The sequence below is a fragment of the Entelurus aequoreus genome, linkage group LG10 (assembly GCF_033978785.1).
Source record: "Entelurus aequoreus isolate RoL-2023_Sb linkage group LG10, RoL_Eaeq_v1.1, whole genome shotgun sequence".
Taxonomy (NCBI): Eukaryota; Metazoa; Chordata; class Actinopteri; order Syngnathiformes; family Syngnathidae; genus Entelurus; species Entelurus aequoreus.
In genome coordinates, this window is record NC_084740.1 from 16,040,094 (window position 1) to 16,062,249 (window position 22,156).

General features: G+C 33.1%; 1 protein-coding gene across 2 annotated transcripts in view; it reads left to right on the forward strand.

The window, feature by feature from the left end:
• grik4 (glutamate receptor, ionotropic, kainate 4) overlaps window positions 1-22,156 on the forward strand; it is a 1,090,788-nt gene that overhangs the window by 11,442 nt on the left and 1,057,190 nt on the right. Inside the window, exons 2-3 of one of the 2 annotated variants that reach the window (XM_062060216.1) lie at window positions 11,819-11,902; window positions 11,987-12,221. The gene's annotated coding sequence lies outside the window, so the exon portion shown is untranslated. Of the gene's footprint in view, window positions 1-11,805; window positions 11,903-11,986; window positions 12,222-22,156 lie in introns of those variants that run through there. The other variant, XM_062060217.1, reaches the window with a different exon arrangement.

Consider the following 22,156-nt stretch of genomic DNA (forward strand, 5'->3'; position numbering starts at 1 on the left):
TGTGTGTGTGTGTGTGTGTGTGTGTGTGTGTGTGTGTTCTTGTATTTCTACCCTTCTTGAGACATCAACAAGGAAAAGTAGCTTCCACATGAGGAGGTGTGAACAAGTGATGACATAAATCATGGTCCCAATAAGGAAAACCATTGCATCTAATAATGTCTCATTTGCACCCCTGGTGGTGAAATCTGTCAAAATGAGGGTGGTCCCAAAAAGGAGGGATTTTTCAAACTGACTGTGTGTCGGTTTTAAAAGTGCTCCCCCTCTGGTCAACATATGAAATAACAAGTGTGTGTAAGAAATTGAAATGCGCCCCATTTGGCCAAAATTGATAAAGAAAATAACATAAAGATGTATGTAATTACATACTGTGATAACTTGAAGTAAATAATGAAGATTAAAAAACAATTACAAACAAAAAATTTAAATGAACTAAAAGCAGTCTTTTTCTCACAATGTGTCAACTTTTTTCTTATAGAATTGGGAACAATTTCTCATATTATTTTTGCTTCTGTAATACTGCAATATTTTCTCGTAAAATTATTGCTTATGTAAAATTATTACTTTTTAATGCAAAATAGTGACATTTGTCAAATAAAATTTTGACTTTCATCACAATATTGCCAATTTTTTTTGAGTAAAATTATGACTTTTGTCATAATATTGCCAAGTAAAATTCCGATTATTATTATAATATTGCCAACATTTTAAAGTATTCTTATAAAATTGTGACTTCTGTCCAGTAAAATTACGACTCTTTTCACAAAATTGCCCAAATTTTAAGCTTTTCTTGTAAACATTGCGACTGTTATTGAGTACAATTCCAACTTTTATCATAATATTGCAAACATTTTCAGTTTTTCTTGTAACATTTTGACTCGCGTTGAGTAAAATCACCACTTTTATTATAATACTGCCAAAATTCTAAGTTTTTCTTGAGAAATTGTGACCTTTTCTTGTGAAATTCCAATTGTAAAATTATTACTTTTTAATGCAAAATGGTGACTTTTGTCAAATAAAATGTTGAATTTCATCACAATATTGCCAATGTTTTGATTAATCTTGTAAAATAGTAAAATTATGACTTTTGTCATAATTTTGCCAAGTAAAATTCCAGATTATTATTATTATAAAATTGCCAAAATGTTAAAGCATTCTTATAAAATTGTGACTTCTGTCGAGTAAAATTACGACTCTTCACAAAATTGCCCAAATTGTAAGCTTTTCTTGTAAAAAATTGCGACTGTTATTGAGTAAAATTCCCATTTTTATCATAATATTACACAAACTTTCAGTTTGTCTTGTAACATTTTGACTCGCGTTGAGTAAAATCACAACTTTTATTATAATACTGAAGATGAAGATTTAAAAAACAATTACAAACAAAAAATATGTAAAATTCCGATTATTATTATGATATTGCCAAAATGTTTAAAGTTTTCTTATAAAATTGTGACTTCTGTCGAGTAAAATTACGACTCTTTTCACAAAATTGCCCAAATTTTAAGCTTTTCTTGTAAAAATTGCGACTGTTATTGAGTACAATTCCAACTTTTATCATAATATTGCAAACATTTTCAGTTTTTCTTGTAACATTTTGACTCGCGTTGAGTAAAATCACAACTTTTATTATAACACTGCCAAAATTCTACGTTTTTCTTGAGAAGTTGTGACCTTTTCTTGTGAAATTCCAATTGTAAAATTATTACTTTTTAATGCAAAATGGTGACATTTGTCAAATAAAATGTTGAATTTCATCACAATATTGCCAATTTTTTGATTAATCTTGTAAAATAGTAAAATTATGACTTTTGTCATAATTTTGCCAAGTAAAATTCCCGATTATTATTATTATAAAATTGCCAAAATGTTAAAGCATTCTTATAAAATTGTGACTTCTGTCGAGTAAAATTACGACTCTTCACAAAATTGCCCAAATTGTAAGCTTTTCTTGTAAAAAATTGCGACTGTTATTGAGTAAAATTCCCATTTTTATCATAATATTACACAAACTTTCAGTTTGTCTTGTAACATTTTGACTCGCGTTGAGTAAAATCACAACTTTTATTATAATACTGAAGATGAAGATTTAAAAAACAATTACAAACAAAAAAAAAGTAAAATTCCGATTATTATTATGATATTGCTAAAATGTTTAAGTTTCTTATAAAATTGTGACTTCTGTCGAGTAAAATTACGACTCTTTTCACAAAATTGCCCAAATTTTAAGCTTTTCTTGTAAACATTGCGACTGTTATTGAGTACAATACCAACTTTTATCATAATATTGCAAACATTTTCAGTTTTTCTTGTAACATTTTGACTCGCGTTGAGTAAAATCACAACTTTTATTATAACACTGCCAAAATTCTACGTTTTTCTTGAGAAGTTGTGACCTTTTCTTGTGAAATTCCAATTGTAAAATTATTACTTTATAATGCAAAATGGTGACATTTGTCAAATAAAATGTTGAATTTCATCATAATATTGCCAATTTTTTGATTGTTCTTGTAAAATAGGAAAATTATGACTTTTGTCATAATTTTGCCAAGTAAAATTCCGATTATTATTATTATAAAATTGCCAAAATGTTAAAGCATTATTATAAAATTGTGACTTCTGTCGAGTAAAATTACGACTCTTCACAAAATTGCCCAAATTGTAAGCTTTTCTTGTAAAAAATTGCGACTGTTATTGAGTAAAATTCCCATTTTTATCATAATATTACACAAACTTTCAGTTTGTCTTGTAACATTTTGACTCGCGTTGAGTAAAATCACAACTTTTATTATAATACTGAAGATGAAGATTTAAAAAACAATTACAAACAAAAAATAAGTAAAATTCCGATTATTATTATGATATTGCTAAAATGTTTAAAGTTTCTTATAAAATTGTGACTTCTGTCGAGTAAAATTACGACTCTTCACAAAATTGCCCAAATTTTAAGCTTTTCTTGTAAAAAATTGCGACTGTTATTGAGTAAAATTCCCATTTTTATCATAATATTACACAAACTTTCAGTTTGTCTTGTAACATTTTGACTCGCGTTGAGTAAAATCACAACTTTTATTATAATACTGAAGATGAAGATTTAAAAAACAATTACAAACAAAAAATAAGTAAAATTCCGATTATTATTATGATATTGCCAACATTTTTTAAAGTTTTCTTATAAAATTGTGACTTCTGTCGAGTAAAATTACGACTCTTTTCACAAAATTGCCCAAATTTTAAGCTTTTCTTGTAAAAAATTGCGACTGTTATTGAGTACAATTCCAACTTTTATCATAATATTGCACACATTTTCAGTTTTTCTTATAACATTTTGACTCGCGTTGAGTAAAATCACCACTTTTATTATAATACTGCCAAAATTCTAAGTTTTTCTTGAGAAATTGTGACCTTTTCTTGTGAAATTCCAATTGTAAAATTATTACTTTTTAATGCAAAATGGTGACTTTTGTCAAATAAAATGTTGAATTTCATCACAATATTGCCAATGTTTTGATTAATCTTGTAAAATAGTAAAATTATGACTTTTGTCATAATTTTGCCAAGTAAAATTCCAGATTATTATTATTATAAAATTGCCAAAATGTTAAAGCATTCTTATAAAATTGTGACTTCTGTCGAGTAAAATTACGACTCTTCACAAAATTGCCCAAATTGTAAGCTTTTCTTGTAAAAAATTGCGACTGTTATTGAGTAAAATTCCCATTTTTATCATAATATTACACAAACTTTCAGTTTGTCTTGTAACATTTTGACTCGCGTTGAGTAAAATCACAACTTTTATTATAATACTGAAGATGAATATTTAAAAAACAATTACAAACAAAAAAAAAGTAAAATTCCGATTATTATTATGATATTGCTAAAATGTTTAAAGTTTCTTATAAAATTGTGACTTCTGTCGAGTAAAATTACGACTCTTCACAAAATTGCCCAAATTGTAAGCTTTTCTTGTAAAAAATTGCGACTGTTATTGAGTAAAATTCCCATTTTTATCATAATATTACACAAACTTTCAGTTTGTCTTGTAACATTTTGACTCGCGTTGAGTAAAATCACAACTTTTATTATAACACTGCCAAAATTCTACGTTTTTCTTGAGAAGTTGTGACCTTTTCTTGTGAAATTCCAATTGTAAAATTATTACTTTTTAATGCAAAATGGTGACATTTGTCAAATAAAATGTTGAATTTCATCACAATATTGCCAATTTTTTGATTGTTCTTGTAAAATGGTAAAATTATGACTTTTGTCATAATTTTGCCAAGTAAAATTCCGATTATTATTATTATAAAATTGCCAAAATGTTAAAGCATTATTATAAAATTGTGACTTCTGTCGAGTAAAATTACGACTCTTCACAAAATTGCCCAAATTGTAAGCTTTTCTTGTAAAAAATTGCGACTGTTATTGAGTAAAATTCCCATTTTTATCATAATATTACACAAACTTTCAGTTTGTCTTGTAACATTTTGACTCACGTTGAGTAAAATCACAACTTTTATTATAATACTGAAGATGAAGATTTAAAAAACAATTACAAACAAAAAATATGTAAAATTCCGATTATTATTATGATATTGCCTAAATTGTTAAAGTTTTCTTATAAAATTGTGACTTCTGTCGAGTAAAATTACGACTCTTTTCACAAAATTGCCCAAATTTTAAGCTTTTCTTGTAAAAATTGCGACTGTTATTGAGTACAATTCCAACTTTTATCATAATATTGCAAACATTTTCAGTTTTTCTTGTAACATTTTGACTCGCGTTGAGTAAAATCACAACTTTTATTATAATACTGAAGATGAAGATTTAAAAAACAATTACAAACAAAAAAAAAGTAAAATTCCGATTATTATTATGATATTGTTAAAATGTTTAAAGTTTCTTATAAAATTGTGACTTCTGTCGAGTAAAATTACGACTCTTTTCACAAAATTGCCCAAATTTTAAGCTTTTCTTGTAAAAATTGCGACTGTTATTGAGTACAATTCCAACTTTTATCATAATATTGCAAACATTTTCAGTTTTTCTTGCAACATTTTGACTCGCGTTGAGTAAAATCACAACTTTTATTATAACACTGCCAAAATTCTAAGTTTTTCTTGAGAAATTGTGACCTTTTCTTGTGAAATTCCAATTGTAAAGTTATTACTTTTTAATGCAAAATGGTGACTTTTGTCAAAAAAAATGTTGAATTTCATCACAATATTGCCAATTTTTTGATTAATCTTGTAAAATAGTAAAATTATGACTTTTGTCATAATTTTGCCAAGTAAAATCCCGATTATTATTATTATAAAATTGCCAAAATGTTAAAGTATTCTTCTAAAATTGTGACTTCTGTCGAGTAAAATTACAACTCTTCACAAAATTGCCCAAATTGTAAGCTTTTCTTGTAAAAAATTGCGACTGTTATTGAGTAAAATTCCCACTTTTATCATAATATTACACAAACTTTCAGTTTGTCTTGTAACATTTTGACTCGCGTTGAGTAAAATCACAACTTTTATTATAATACTGAAGATGAAGATTTAAAAAACAATTACAAACAAAAAATATGTAAAATTCCGATTATTATTATGATATTGCCTAAATTGTTAAAGTTTTCTTATAAAATTGTGACTTCTGTCCAGTAAAATTACGACTCTTTTCACAAAATTGCCCAAATTTTAAGCTTTTCTTGTAAACATTGCGACTGTTATTGAGTACAATTCCAACTTTTATCATAATATTGCAAACATTTTCAGTTTTTCTTGTAACATTTTGACTCGCGTTGAGTAAAATCACAACTTTTATTATAATACTGAAGATGAAGATTTAAAAAACAATTACAAACAAAAAAAAAGTAAAATTCCGATTATTATTATGATATTGTTAAAATGTTTAAAGTTTCTTATAAAATTGTGACTTCTGTCGAGTAAAATTACGACTCTTTTCACAAAATTGCCCAAATTTTAAGCTTTTCTTGTAAAAATTGCGACTGTTATTGAGTACAATTCCAACTTTTATCATAATATTGCAAACATTTTCAGTTTTTCTTGTAACATTTTGACTCGCGTTGAGTAAAATCACAACTTTTATTATAACACTGCCAAAATTCTAAGTTTTTCTTGAGAAATTGTGACCTTTTCTTGTGAAATTCCAATTGTAAAGTTATTACTTTTTAATGCAAAATGGTGACTTTTGTCAAAAAAAATGTTGAATTTCATCACAATATTGCCAATTTTTTGATTAATCTTGTAAAATAGTAAAATTATGACTTTTGTCATAATTTTGCCAAGTAAAATTCCGATTATTATTATTATAAAATTGCCAAAATGTTAAAGTATTCTTCTAAAATTGTGACTTCTGTCGAGTAAAATTACAACTCTTCACAAAATTGCCCAAATTGTAAGCTTTTCTTGTAAAAAATTGCGACTGTTATTGAGTAAAATTCCCACTTTTATCATAATATTACACAAACTTTCAGTTTGTCTTGTAACATTTTGACTCGCGTTGAGTAAAATCACAACTTTTATTATAATACTGAAGATGAAGATTTAAAAAACAATTACAAACAAAAAATAAGTAAAATTCCGATTATTATTATGATATTGCCAAAATTTTTAAAGTTTTCTTATAAAATTGTGACTTCTGTCGAGTAAAATTACGACTCTTTTCACAAAATTGCCCAAATTTTAAGCTTTTCTTGTAAAAATTGCGACTGTTATTGAGTACAATTCCAACTTTTATCATAATATTGCAAACATTTTCAGTTTTTCTTGCAACATTTTGACTCGCGTTGAGTAAAATCACAACTTTTATTATAACACTGCCAAAATTCTACGTTTTTTTTCAGAATTTGTGACCTTTTCTTGTGAAATTCCAATTGTAAAAGTATTACTTTTTAATGCAAAATGGTGACATTTGTCAAATAAAATGTTGAATTTCATCACAATATTGCCAATTTTTTGATTGTTCTTGTAAAATAGGAAAATTATGACTTTTGTCATAATTTTGCCAAGTACAATTCCTGATTATTATTATTATAAAATTGCCAAAATGTTAAAGCATTCTTATAAAATTGTGACTTCTGTCGAGTAAAATTACGACTCTTCACAAAATTGCCCAAATTGTAAGCTTTTCTTGTAAAAAATTGCGACTGTTATTGAGTAAAATTCCCATTTTTATCATAATATTACACAAACTTTCAGTTTGTCTTGTAACATTTTGACTCGCGTTGAGTAAAACCACAACTTTTATTATAATACTGAAGATGAAGATTTAAAAAACAATTACAAACAAAAAATATGTAAAATTCCGATTATTATTATGATATTGCCAACATTTTTAAAGTTTTCTTATAAAATTGTGACTTCTGTCGAGTAAAATTACGACTCTTTTCACAAAATTGCCCAAATTTTAAGCTTTTCTTGTAAACATTGCGACTGTTATTGAGTACAATACCAACTTTTATCATAATATTGCAAACATTTTCAGTTTTTCTTGTAACATTTTGACTCGCGTTGAGTAAAATCACAACTTTTATTATAACACTGCCAAAATTCTACGTTTTTCTTGAGAAGTTGTGACCTTTTCTTGTGAAATTCCAATTGTAAAATTATTACTTTTTAATGCAAAATGGTGACTTTTGTCAAAAAAAATGTTGAATTTCATCACAATATTGCCAATTTTTTGATTAATCTTGTAAAATAGTAAAATTATGACTTTTGTCATAATTTTGCCAAGTAAAATTCCCGATTATTATTATTATAAAATTGCCAAAATGTTAAAGCATTCTTATAAAATTGTGACTTCTGTCGAGTAAAATTACGACTCTTCACAAAATTGCCCAAATTGTAAGCTTTTCTTGTAAAAAATTGCGACTGTTATTGAGTAAAATTCCCATTTTTATCATAATATTACACAAACTTTCAGTTTTTCTTGTAACATTTTGACTCGCGTTGAGTAAAATCACAACTTTTATTATAATACTGAAGATGAAGATTTAAAAAACAATTACAAACAAAAAAAAGTAAAATTCCGATTATTATTATGATATTGCCAAAATTTTTAAAGTTTTCTTATAAAATTGTGACTTCTGTCGAGTAAAATTACGACTCTTTTCACAAAATTGCCCAAATTTTATGCTTTTCTTGTAAAAATTGCGACTGTTATTGAGTACAATTCCAACTTTTATCATAATATTGCAAACATTTTCAGTTTTTCTTGCAACATTTTGACTCGCGTTGAGTAAAATCACAACTTTTATTAAAACACTGCCAAAATTCTACGTTTTTCTTCAGAATTTGTGACCTTTTCTTGTGAAATTCCAATTGTAAAAGTATTACTTTTTAATGCAAAATGGTGACATTTGTCAAAAAAAATGTTGAATTTCATCACAATATTGCCAATTTTTTGATTGTTCTTGTAAAATAGGAAAATTATGACTTTTGTCATAATTTTGCCAAGTACAATTCCTGATTATTATTATTATAAAATTGCCAAAATGTTAAAGCATTCTTATAAAATTGTGACTTCTGTCGAGTAAAATTACGACTCTTCACAAAATTGCCCAAATTGTAAGCTTTTCTTGTAAAAAATTGCGACTGTTATTGAGTAAAATTCCCATTTTTATCATAATATTACTCAAACTTTCAGTTTGTCTTGTAACATTTTGACTCGCGTTGAGTAAAACCACAACTTTTATTATAATACTGAAGATGAAGATTTAAAAAACAATTACAAACAAAAAATATGTAAAATTCCGATTATTATTATGATATTGCCAACATTTTTAAAGTTTTCTTATAAAATTGTGACTTCTGTCGAGTAAAATTACGACTCTTTTCACAAAATTGCCCAAATTTTAAGCTTTTCTTGTAAACATTGCGACTGTTATTGAGTACAATACCAACTTTTATCATAATATTGCAAACATTTTCAGTTTTTCTTGTAACATTTTGACTCGCATTGAGTAAAATCACAACTTTTATTATAACACTGCCAAAATTCTACATTTTTCTTGAGAAGTTGTGACCTTTTCTTGTGAAATTCCAATTGTAAAATTATTACTTTTTAATGCAAAATGGTGACTTTTGTCAAAAAAAATGTTGAATTTCATCACAATATTGCCAATTTTTTGATTAATCTTGTAAAATAGTAAAATTATGACTTTTGTCATAATTTTGCCAAGTAAAATTCCCGATTATTATTATTATAAAATTGCCAAAATGTTAAAGCATTCTTATAAAATTGTGACTTCTGTCGAGTAAAATTACGACTCTTCACAAAATTGCCCAAATTGTAAGCTTTTCTTGTAAAAAATTGCGACTGTTATTGAGTAAAATTCCCATTTTTATCATAATATTACACAAACTTTCAGTTTGTCTTGTAACATTTTGACTCGCGTTGAGTAAAATCACAACTTTTATTATAATACTGAAGATGAAGATTTAAAAAACAATTACAAACAAAAAAAAGTAAAATTCCGATTATTATTATGATATTGCTAAAATGTTTAAAGTTTCTTATAAAATTGTGACTTCTGTCGAGTAAAATGACGACTCTTTTCACAAAATTGCCCAAATTTTAAGCTTTTCTTGTAAACATTGCGACTGTTATTGAGTACAATTCCAACTTTTATCATAATATTGCAAACATTTTCAGTTTTTCTTGTAACATTTTAACTTGCGTTGAGTAAAATCACAACTTTTATTATAACACTGCCAAAATTCTACGTTTTTCTTGAGAAATTTTGACCTTTTCTTGTGAAATTCCAATTGTAAAATTATTACTTTTTAATGCAAAATGGTGACTTTTGTCAAATAAAATGTTGAATTTCATCACAATATTGCCAATGTTTTGATTAATCTTGTAAAATAGTAAAATTATGACTTTTGTCATAATTTTGCCAAGTAAAATTCCCGATTATTATTATTATAAAATTGCCAAAATGTTAAAGCATTCTTATAAAATTGTGACTTCTGTCGAGTAAAATTACGACTCTTCACAAAATTGCCCAAATTGTAAGCTTTTCTTGTAAAAAATTGCGACTGTTATTGAGTAAAATTCCCATTTTTATCATAATATTACACAAACTTTCAGTTTGTCTTGTAACATTTTGACTCGCGTTGAGTAAAATCACAACTTTTATTATAATACTGAAGATGAAGATTTAAAAAACAATTACAAACAAAAAAAAAGTAAAATTCCGATTATTATTATGATATTGCTAAAATGTTTAAAGTTTCTTATAAAATTGTGACTTCTGTCGAGTAAAATTACGACTCTTCACAAAATTGCCCAAATTGTAAGCTTTTCTTGTAAAAAATTGCGACTGTTATTGAGTACAATTCCAACTTTTATCATAATATTGCACACATTTTCAGTTTTTCTTGTAACATTTTGACTCGCGTTGAGTAAAATCACAACTTTTATTATAACACTGCCAAAATTATACGTTTTTCTTGAGAAGTTGTGACCTTTTCTTGTGAAATTCCAATTGTAAAATTATTACTTTTTAACGCAAAATGGTGACATTTGTCAAATAAAATGTTGAATTTCATCACAATATTGCCAATTTTTTGATTGTTCTTGTAAAGTAGGAAAATTATGACTTTTGTCATAATTTTGCCAAGTAAAATTCCGATTATTATTATTATAAAATAGCCAAAATGTTAAAGTATTCTTCTAAAATTGTGACTTCTGTCGAGTAAAATTACGACTCTTCACAAAATTGCCCAAATTGTAAGCTTTTCTTGTAAAAAATTGCGACTGTTATTGAGTAAAATTCCCATTTTTATCATAATATTACACAAACTTTCAGTTTGTCTTGTAACATTTTGACTCGCGTTGAGTAAAATCACAACTTTTATTATAATACTGAAGATGAAGATTTAAAAAACAATTACAAAGAAAAAAAAGTAAAATTCCGATTATTATTATGATATTGCTAAAATGTTTAAAGTTTCTTATAAAATTGTGACTTCTGTCGAGTAAAATTACGACTCTTTTCACAAAATTGCCCAAATTTTAAGCTTTTCTTGTAAAAAATTGCGACTGTTATTGAGTACAATTCCAACTTTTATCATAATATTGCACAAATTTTCAGTTTTTCTTGTAACATTTTGACTCGCGTTGAGTAAAATCACCACTTTTATTATAATACTGCCACAATTCTAAGTTTTTCTTGAGAAATTGTGACCTTTTCTTGTGAAATTCCAATTGTAAAATTATTACTTTTTAATGCAAAATGGTGACTTTTGTCAAAAAAAATGTTGAATTTCATCACAATATTGCCAATTTTTTTATTAATCTTGTAAAATAGTAAAATTATGACTTTTGTCATAATTTTGCCAAGTAAAATTCCCGATTATTATTATTATAAAATTGCCAAAATGTTAAAGTATTCTTCTAAAATTGTGACTTCTGTCGAGTAAAATTACGACTCTTTTCACAAAATTGCCCAAATTTTAAGCTTTTCTTGTAAAAAATTGCGACTGTTATTGAGTACAATTCCCACTTTTATCATAATATTGCACACATGTTCAGTTTTTCTTGTAACATTTTGACTCGCAAGCTTGTTTATATTTACATAGTTTGTATACATTATTAATGTTGTTAAATACAAATATTTTATATATCTAGAAAGGGTGGTCCTGAAGAGGTAGGCATTTTTTGGAGGTCTCAAGAAGGTAACAAATACAAGTGTGTGTGTGTGTGTGTGTGTGTGTGTGTGTGTGTGTGTGTGTGTGTGTGTGCGCAAGAAAAGCAGCTCGCTGTAGTCTCCTGCTCCTCAGTCTGCTCTGCATCTTCCCACCAGGCTGCAGCGGATCCACGGGACTACCACCAGCCAACTACAGCATGTAAAAAAAAAAAAAGAAAAAGGATCGTATAGCAGCTTCCGGTAAGGGAAAAAGTGAACGGAGAAAAAAAAAAGAAAAAAAAGAGCCCTATATATTTTGGATGTGTTTTTATTGTTGCGCTTCAGAGGAATGCGGGCAGGTTGTGATGAGATGATGGACATCTTCTCGGTGGGTTAGATGTGAGATGCAACTCTTGGTGGGCTCCAAATGGACGCATCGTCTTCGTGAATGAAGCGCGCAGAGATTTGCAACAACTACTTATTGCTGTTGGCAGAGCTCCACTTTGCACCGAAAAAGGGGAATCAACTGGACTATACTCGCTCTTATTTCACGCCATCGTCTCTCCACGTCTGCAGTCAGGTAAGATCTACTTTTTTTATTTGTATTTTTTTTATAAACTAACTCTGGAATCAAACATGTGCATGTTGACCTTTTAAATGGGGTGAATTAATGATGTTCCTTTCAGCAGTTATGCACCTAATTGTTGCATATCTATCTATCAATGCATCTAACTATGGCTCCCTCTTGTGGGTGCATTTAGTTTATCTCAATTTTTTTTTTTAACTTTTTTTTCTTCTTCTTTTTTCCAAAAAAAGAGAAAAAAACCCATATGATTTTATAATACTTTTAAAGAAACATATAGTTGAAACCCTTTAGCAGCGTCGTCATATTCATTTTACTGCAGGTGCTGATGTGCATGATAATCCATGTTTATCACTCTCATAATGTGGGACACAAATGTGCATGTTGGGTAATTAGCAGTCATAATAACAAGGTCTGCATGCTATTTTTTTTCCCACTCTAAGGTGTTTTTTTTATTGCAATTTTGCATTATTTTTTTTTTGACAGTTGGCAATCACGTTGCTTTTATAAAGCTGCTTTTCAGGCAAGCCAGAGTAGTGTGTGTGTGAATGTGTGTGTGTGCGTGTGTGTTGATCCCAAAATGAATAGAAAATGCCGCAGTTGTAAACAAACGTGCTTGGCTGGCTAGATGCTCCATTTCATGCGGGGATGTTAATCTGGCAAATCTAAACCGAGGTATTGCCAACTCCCTGTGAGGATCACTTACATTAGGACGTTTGGTGCAATTTCTTGTTGTTCTGATACCAAATGAAAGCCCTTTTGCAGTGGGAATGAAATCAATGTAAGATAGAAGCTACAACAGAGCTGGACACATCTTTTTACTCAGGGGGCCCACATTGAGAGAAAAAAATATATCTGGGGGGCCAATGTGTATGAATGACTTCATTGTAAAAATTATGACTCTTCACAAAATTGCCCAAATTGTAAGCTTTTCTTGTAAAAAATTGCGACTGCTATTGAGTAAAATTCCCATTTTTATCATAATATTACACAAATTTTCAGTTTTTCTTGTAAGATTTTGACGCGCGTTGAGTAAAATCACGACTTTTATTATAATACTGCCAAAATTCTATGTTTTTCTTGAGAAATTGTGACCTTTTATTGTGAAATTCCAATTGTAGCTGTAAGAATTTGCTGTGTTTAGGTCCTTTTTTTTCCAGGAACCCTAAAACCAAAAGTCACGATGTGCGATATCACAATGTGCGATAGAGTTCTAAAAACGGAATGACGGACCACCTCAAAAAAAACAGAATGGAATTTTACATTTTTTTACTGAATGGGACACCCAAAATGTACATAAAAATAAAAAAAAGTGGGATATAAAATATTTACTATGAACAATAAAACACTGAATATCAACAACATATTGCTCGTCTTACTTCTCAGACCAGCTCCTCGATAGTTGTGTATCTTTTACAATCAAGAAAAATACAACAAAAATGTAACAAACAGCAAAATATGAACGCAAAGGGATAATAAACACCTACAATATTATCACTTTTATGCAGACATTTGTTTCTGACACATGCGTTTTTGGGCTGGCTGCTCTGAAAACAAACTCTCTGGTTTGTTCCTGGTCTGAGCTGCTGTGACGTAGATTACCGTAATAACTGGTAAAACACTAAAAAGCACAGATTTCAACCACTGAAATGCTTTCTGTAGTTCAAGACTTACGGTCATTTAAAAACAGCACTGTACATCATAATGATGTTAAAGTAGGGCTGGGCGATATGGCCTTTTTTTAATATCTCAATATTTTTAGGCCATGTCACGATACACGATATATATCTGGATATTTTGCCTTAGCCTTGAATGAACACTTGATGCATATAATCACAGCAGTATGATGAGTCTATGTGTCTACATTAAAACATTCTTCTTCATACTGCATTAATATTTGCTAATTTTAAACTTTCATGCAGAGAGGGAAACCACAACTAAGTCAATTGACCAAAACTGTATTTATTAAACAGTTATTAAGCAGTGGCACAAACATTCATGTCATTTCCAAAACAGAAAGTGCAAAATTGTCAGAGACATTTTAAAATAAGCTATGAGTGCACTTTTGTGCATGATGTCACTAAGATGACATATCAAAACAACACTAAATTAAAGTGCACTTTTTGTACAGAACGCCACTACAATAGTTTAAAACAAATAAAGTGCACTTTTGTGCATGATGTCACACAAGATATTTCATCCATCCATTTTCTACCGCTTGTCCCGTTCAGGGTCGCGGGGGATGCCGGAGCCTATCTCAGCTGCACATGGGCGGAAGGCGCGATACACCCTGGACAAGTACAATAAGTGTCAAATAAAAATGAGCTGCATAATAGGAAATCAAATAGTCAATCAATCAATCAATCAATGTTTATTTATATAGCCCTAAATCACAAGTGTCTCAAAGGGCTGCACAAGCCACAACGACATCCTCGATACAGAGCCCACATAAGGGCAAGGAAAAACTCACCCCAGTGGGACGTCGATGTGAATGACTATGAGAAACCTTGGAGAGGACCGCATATGTGGGTAACCCCCCGCCCCCCTCTAGGGGAGACCGAAAGCAATGGATGTCGAGTGGGTCTGACATAATATTGTGAAGGTCCAGTCCATAGTGGATCCAACATATCAGCGAAAGTCCAGTCCACAGTGGATCCAACATAATAGTGAGAGTCCAGTCCACAGTGGATCCAACATAATAGTGAGAGTCCAGTCCATAGTGGATCCAACATAATAGTGAGAGTCCAGTCCATAGTGGGGCCAGCAGGAAACCATCCCGAGCGGAGACGGGTCAGCAGCGCAGAGATGTCCCCAACCGATGCACAGGCGAGCGGTCCACCCCGGGTCCCGACTCTGGACAGCAAGCACTTCATCCATGGCCACCCGACCCGTGTAAGAGGAGGAGGAGAAAGTCAATCAATCAATCAATCAATGTTTATTTATATAGCCCTAAATCACAAGTGTATCAAAGGGCTGCACAAGCCACAACGACATCCGCGGTACAGAGCCCACATACGGGCAAGGAAAAACTCACCCCAGTAGGACGTCGATGTGAATGCCTATGAGAAACCTTGGAGAGGACCGCAAATGTGGGTAACCCCCCTCCCTCTAGGGGAGACCGAAAGCAATGGATATCGAGTGGGTCTGACATAATATTGTGAAAGTCCAGTCCACAGTGGATCCAACACATCAGCGAGAGTCCAGTCCATAGTGGGGCCAGCAGGAAACCATCCCGAGCGGAGACGGGTCAGCAGCTCAGAGATGTCCCCAACCGATGCACAGGCTAGCGGTCCACCCGGGGTCCCGACTCTGGTCAGCAAGCACTTCATCCATGGCCACCCGACCTGTGCAACCCCCCCTCCAAGGAAGAGGGAAGCAGAGGAGAGAAGAAAAGAAACGGCAGATCAACTGGTCTAAAAAGGGGGTCTATTTAAAGGCTAGAGTATACAAATGAGTTTTAAGATGGGACTTAAATGCTTCTACTGAGGTAGCATCTCTAACTGTTACCGGGAGGGCATTCCAGAGTACTGGAGCCCAAACAGAAAACGCTCTACAGCCCGCAGACTTTTTTTGGGCTCTGGGAATCACTAATAAGCCGGAATTCTTTGAACGCAGATTTCTTGCTGGGACATATGGTACAATACAATCAGCAAGATAGGGTGGAGCTAGACCGTGTAGTATTTTATACGTAAGTAGTAAAACCTTAAAGTCGCATCTTAAGTGCACAGGAAGCCAGTGCAGGTGAGCCAGTATAGGTATATATATATATATATATATATATATATATATATATATATATATATATATATATATATATATATATATATATATATATATATATATATATATATATATATATATATATATATATATATATATATAAAGGTATATACAGTATAGGCGTAATATGATCAAACGTTCTTGTTCTTGTCAAAAGTCTAGCAGCCGCATTTTGTACCAACTGTAATCTTTTAATGCTAGACATAGGGAGACCCGAAAATAATACGTTACAGTAATCGAGACGAGACGTAACGAACGCATGAATATTGATCTCAGCGTCGCTGGTGGACAAGATGGACCGAATTTTAGCGATATTACGGAGTAATAATAAGTAAAATAAATGGCAGATCAACTGGTCTAAAAAGGGGGTCTATTTAAAGGTTAGAGTATACAAATGAGTTTTAAGATGGGACTTAAATGCTTCTACTGAGGTAGCATCTCTAACTGTTACCGGGAGGGCATTCCATAGTATTGGAGCCCCAATAGAAAACACTTCATAGCCCGCAGACTTTTTTTGGGGCTCTGGGAATCACTAATAAGCCGGAGTTCTTTGAACGCAGATTTCTTGCCGGGACATATGGTACAATACAATCAGCAAGATTGGCCGCCATTCTGTAGTTTTTATTTTAGAGCTTATCATAGAGATTTCAGTGAGGAAAAACTACAGATTTTGGCCATTTTGCAAGTTTTTGCAAGTTATGAACGTAACCTATAACTAAAAGTAGAGTTGTGTTTCACAAGCACGAGCGAGATACTTTGCAGCGACTAAACCAGGGTCTGCCACTAGGGTTTCTAAACTCGCTGCCCGTTAGCCTGTATGTCAACGTGTCATCCAACTGACCGGGCAAAGTATATTTTGGACAAATAAAACCTACGTGGATATGGGTGCCTATTTCCTTCTCAATATGCTGATCCGCTGAGGAAATGGGTTCCAACATTAGCACGGCCAATTGCAGTTTCTGGCACATATGGGGTGGTGTTTGCTTGGCACAATATAATGCTTTACATGTAATGATGTTCTACTTTGTGTATTGACATGGTAGTAGGCTATATGGTTTATGCGTAACGTGGTTTTTGCATGATGTGGGTTGGCTCGTAGAATCGCACTCTGCACTGAAAGATATAGATTGATTGATTGGAACAAACTTACAGCATAATACATCACACATCATTTCATATCATTTCTCTTTACATCATGTCCGAAAAGGAGTAGGAAGAAGCAAAGCTTATTTAATCCGACCCCTCGTTTACAAATACATATGTTCATTTGCTGTCTTCTTTTTGTAACACAATTACATCCGTGAACGATGAATACAGCAGTTCTTGCAATATATAATTAACATGATTAACATACTGAGATGAAGAATATCCCGTTTTCAATAAGGTTGAAGGTATTTCTCATAATTCTTCTTCCTTGTACTTTGTAAGCACTATTCATTTGAACAACCTCTTAAACTGGATCATATCAGTACATTGTTTAACTTCTTTTAATCTTTTAACTTTTAACGTCTGCACTGTTTTTATTTTTATTGTCTGCATTTTAATTTTGCTTTTATTTTCTTTCATTTCACTTTGTTGTCTGTGAAGCACTTTGAGTCTGCCTTGTGTATGAAAAGCGCTATACAAATAAAGTTGCCTTGCCTTGCCTTGCCTTCTTTGTTTAATCCATTTCATAGTTAAATTCCACACACTGATATGTTATAGGTCTTAAATGTTGGACGTGCATACAAATGTTTTAAGTTAGTTTTTACTCTTAGGTTATATTTCTCCTTAGTTGAGAAAAAATGTTGGACATTATTGGGTAGCAGGTTGTAGTTTGCTTTGTATACCATTTTAGCTGTTTGCAATTTTACCAAATCGTTGAATTTGAATATTTTTAAATGGATAAAGTGTTTGTATGTTCTCTATATCCAACATTATGTATCAGTCTAATTGCTCTTTTTTGTAACATGGTTAACGAATATAGCGCACATTTGTAGTTATTCCCCCATATTTTTACACAATAACTCAGATATGTAACACTAGCGAGCAGTAGAGAATATGAAGTGATTTTTGGTCCAAAACATATTTAGCTTTGTTCATTATTGAAATATTTCTTGCCACCTTATGTTGCATATTCTTTACATGAGATTTCCAGTTAATTTGATCACTTATTATTACATCCAAAAATAGTTTATTTTACCCTTTCAATGTCTACTCCGTCTATTTGTATTTGTGTATGATGCTCTTTGGATGTGCGTACATGGAAGAGAATGCAGTGTGTCAGGTTGGATGCTGGACAAAATGTGGCGGTCATTTTACTGTTGGCCTTGGCTTGCCATCAAAGTAGTACCATACATCATATATAATATATTATTATGTATAATTATTTTGATGGTGGTCCGTGCGGTCAAACTAGACATTTTAGCAGGGTAATGCCAACAATCTGTCCCGACTCCCGACTAAAATATTGCTGCGTAACTTTACAAATCCCTTTTGGCTAATCAACATCAGTACAATGTAGCATAATTACTTAGTAAACCATCTTGCAAGAAGCATAAACAAGAGAATCCTACAGTGTAGGACTCGTCCATTGCCATTTGAAGTTCTTTGGAGTAGGAGTAGGATTCGGCTTAGTATCTGGCAACCTCAGAATTTTGACCGTGATTTCTGGCCACATTAATACATATGGCACCTTTTTTAATCAAAAAGTGGACCGTAACAAAATTGTGCTGATTATCGAAGATGTTAGATGAGTGATAGTTATAGCTCAATTAAAGCTTTTGTTATTCTGGAAATTCATTGTGTTGCTCAAGGTAATATAATATATATGGTGCTGGGATACCCATGATTTCAGCCTTTCAAAGTTCCTCTTGGACAACTAACTTTGGACCTCGGTATTTGTCAAATCCTCGTATACGTCTGTATATTCTAGTGCAGTGTTTTTCAACCTTTTCTGAGCCGAGGCACATTTTTTTCATAGAAGAAATTCTGAGGCACACCACCAGCAGAAAACATAAAAAATTTAAACCCAGCAGCCGATATTGACAGTAAAAAGTAGTTCTCGCAATTGTTTGATATGAACTCAAACCATAACCAAGTATGCATCAATATAGCTCTTGTCTCAAAGTAGGTGTACTGTCGCATCACGCCGTGACTTATTTGGAGTTTTTTGGTGTTTTCCTGTGTAGTGTTTTAGTTATTTTCTTGCGCTCCTATTTTGTTGTTGATTGTCATGTCATTTACGGATGTACTTTGTGGACGCCGTCTGCTCCACATCATTCTGTTTTTGTTTACTTTGCAGCCGTTTCAGTTTTAGTTCTGCATAGCCTTCCCTAAGCTTCAATGCCTTTTCTTAGCGGTACTCACCTTTTTGTTTATTTTTGGTTTAAGCATTAGACACCTTTTTACCTGCAAACCATTGTTGTCGTTCCCGACATCTACAAAGCAATTAGCTACCTGCTGCCACCTACTGATATGGAAGAGTATTACACGGTTACTCTGCCGAGCTCTAGACAGCACAGACACTCAACAACGGCACATTTGCGAATTATAATTACTGGTTTGCAAAAAATATTTTTAACCCAATTAGGTGAGATCACACTCCTCAGCCTTCCCGGTAAGGTCTATTCAGGTGTCTTGGAGAGGAGGCTACACCGAATAGTCGAGCCTCGGATCCAGGAGGAACCTGGTTGTGGAACGGTAGACCAGCTCTATACTCTCGACAGGGTCCTTGAGGGTGCATGGGAGTTTGCCCAACCAGTCTACATGTGCTTTGTGGACTTGGAGAAGGCATTCGACCGTGTCCCCCGGGAAGTCCTGTGGGGAGTGCTCAGAGAGTATGGGGTATCGGACTGTCTGATTGTGGCGGTTCGCTCCCTGTACGATCAGTGTCAGAGCTTGGTCCGCATTGCCGGCAGTAAGTCGGACCCGTTTCCAGTGAGGGTTGGACTCCGCCAAGGCTGCGCTTTGTCACCGATTCTGTTCATAACTTTTATGGACAGATTTTCTAGGCGCAGTCAGGGCGTTGAGGGGATCCGGTTTGGTGGCTGCAGGATTAGGTCTCTGCTTTTTGCAGATGATGTGGTCCTGACCTGATGGCTTCAACTGGCCAGGATCTTCAGCTCTCACTGGATCAGTTCGCAGCCGAGTGTGAAGCGACTGGGATGAGAATCAGCACCTCCAAGTCCGAGTCCATGGTTCTCGCCCGGGAAAGGGTGGAGTGCCATCTCCAAGTTGGGGAGGAGATCTTTCCCCAAGTGGAGGAGTTCAAGTACCTCGGAGTCTTGTTCACAAGGGAGGGAAGAGTGGCGGATCGGTGCGGCGTCTTTAGTAATGCGGACGCTGTATCGATCCGTTGTGGTGAAGAAGGAGCTGAGCCGGAAGGCAAAGCTCTCAATTTATCGGCTGGAGAGAGGGAAGTCTGGGCTTCTCTGCTTAGGCCGCTGCCCCCGCGACCCGACCTCGGATAAGCGGAAGAAAATGGATGGATGGCTGGATAGGTACGATGACATAAGCTCCCACGGCACACCAGACAATATCTCACGGTACACTAGTGTGCCGCGGCACAGTGGTTGAAAAACACTACTTTAGTTTGTTTTTCTTTTTTTTTCCCCCCAGAGATACGACACCATTCTAAGGTGTATTTTCAAAGCAACAGCCCTGCATACTAACATAAGTTTTGCACGCTTTAACACACTGCCTGGAAAATCTGATTTAGAGTCCGTTTGCTCATGGGTAATTGTTCCGCACTTAAACGCTCCATATATTATTGGAGGTGCAGCAATATAGGTGGGCAATGGAGCACAGGAAGGCCACGGAATAACCCCAGTCATGAATGAAATGAAATTTTGATCATCAACAGCAGATCTGAAATATTACCCAGAAAAGAGCCTCCGAATGCGGCTAATCCTTGTCTCTATTGTGCTAATGTAAGTGAAAGTCATCCCGTCCAAGGTTACGCCAAACAATAAGCCTCACATGATAGATCCGGCGTCCTAATCATACTCGTGTGCGATGTATGTAGCCTGATCTCTATTCATGCGCACATTTCATGGAAAATCATCCTGGGTTATTGTCATGGTACTTTTTCTTGGAAAGGAAAAATGCACTTTTTGTTGAATGTTGGCCATCATCTACAATCCTTCTGTGCGACCAAAAAACAAATGTTTCTCTTTTCTGTGCAATCTAAATAGTACAATAAATGCTGCTTAGAGGTGGCTCACAGTACAGGGAATGGAGAAAAGGCTATATTTCACCTAAAAAAACAAACAAACATCTAAAAAGCTCTAACAATTAAATAATAAAATATAGCGTATTTTCTGTAATATAAGCCGCTACTTTTTTCCAACAATTTGAACCCTGCGGCTTATAAAACTGTGCAGCTAATTTATGTTTTGTTTTCAACACACAGTTTTTATATTACGCCGACAGAAATAATACAAAAAAAAAAGTGGGTTATTGTTTGTGCTTTGGCGCCATATTATGGACGAGTTCACTCACTGCAGGTGCTGCGGGTTGACAATGTACTTCCTGTTCCTATTCATCACTCCCAGCAATGTTTGTAAGTTTTACAATACAACTAAAACTATTCATACTTACCAAACCGTCTCAAGAAAAGCGAAGAGAGCGTGTTCTGCGGTTGCTACCACGAATCGTGGCAGACTTCATGAGAGCCTTGGATTGCTATCGTTGAGCATTATTGCTAAACAATTCAAAATGGAACATAACAAAACAGCGACTTACAAAGTCTCTCGCTGGGATGCCGACTAACGGGATGGTTGTATCTTTCAGCACATGAATTGTGTTCCGCTTCAGCTGGTAGATTGAGGATAATCCTCACTCCTCAGATAAAACATCCTGGGAGGAAACAAGCATTTGCTAAGTCTTCCTCGGGATGTTGTTGGGTTTTATGCTGCGTTCCGTTTTGTTGACAACAAGTAGAACACTGCTCGAGTCGGCCCCGATTTGTACGTAACGTGTGGATTTTCCAAGTTGACCAACTTCTCCGCTCCACAACCTTCTACTATACAGCCGAGATGCATAGTTTATAATCTAGCATTAGTCTTAAAACAAGGGTCCCCAAACTACGACCCGCGGGCCAGATACAGCCCGCCAGCGTCAAAAATCTCGCCCGCGGGTCGTCCCGTGTAAGAAGAAAACAAAAAACAAAT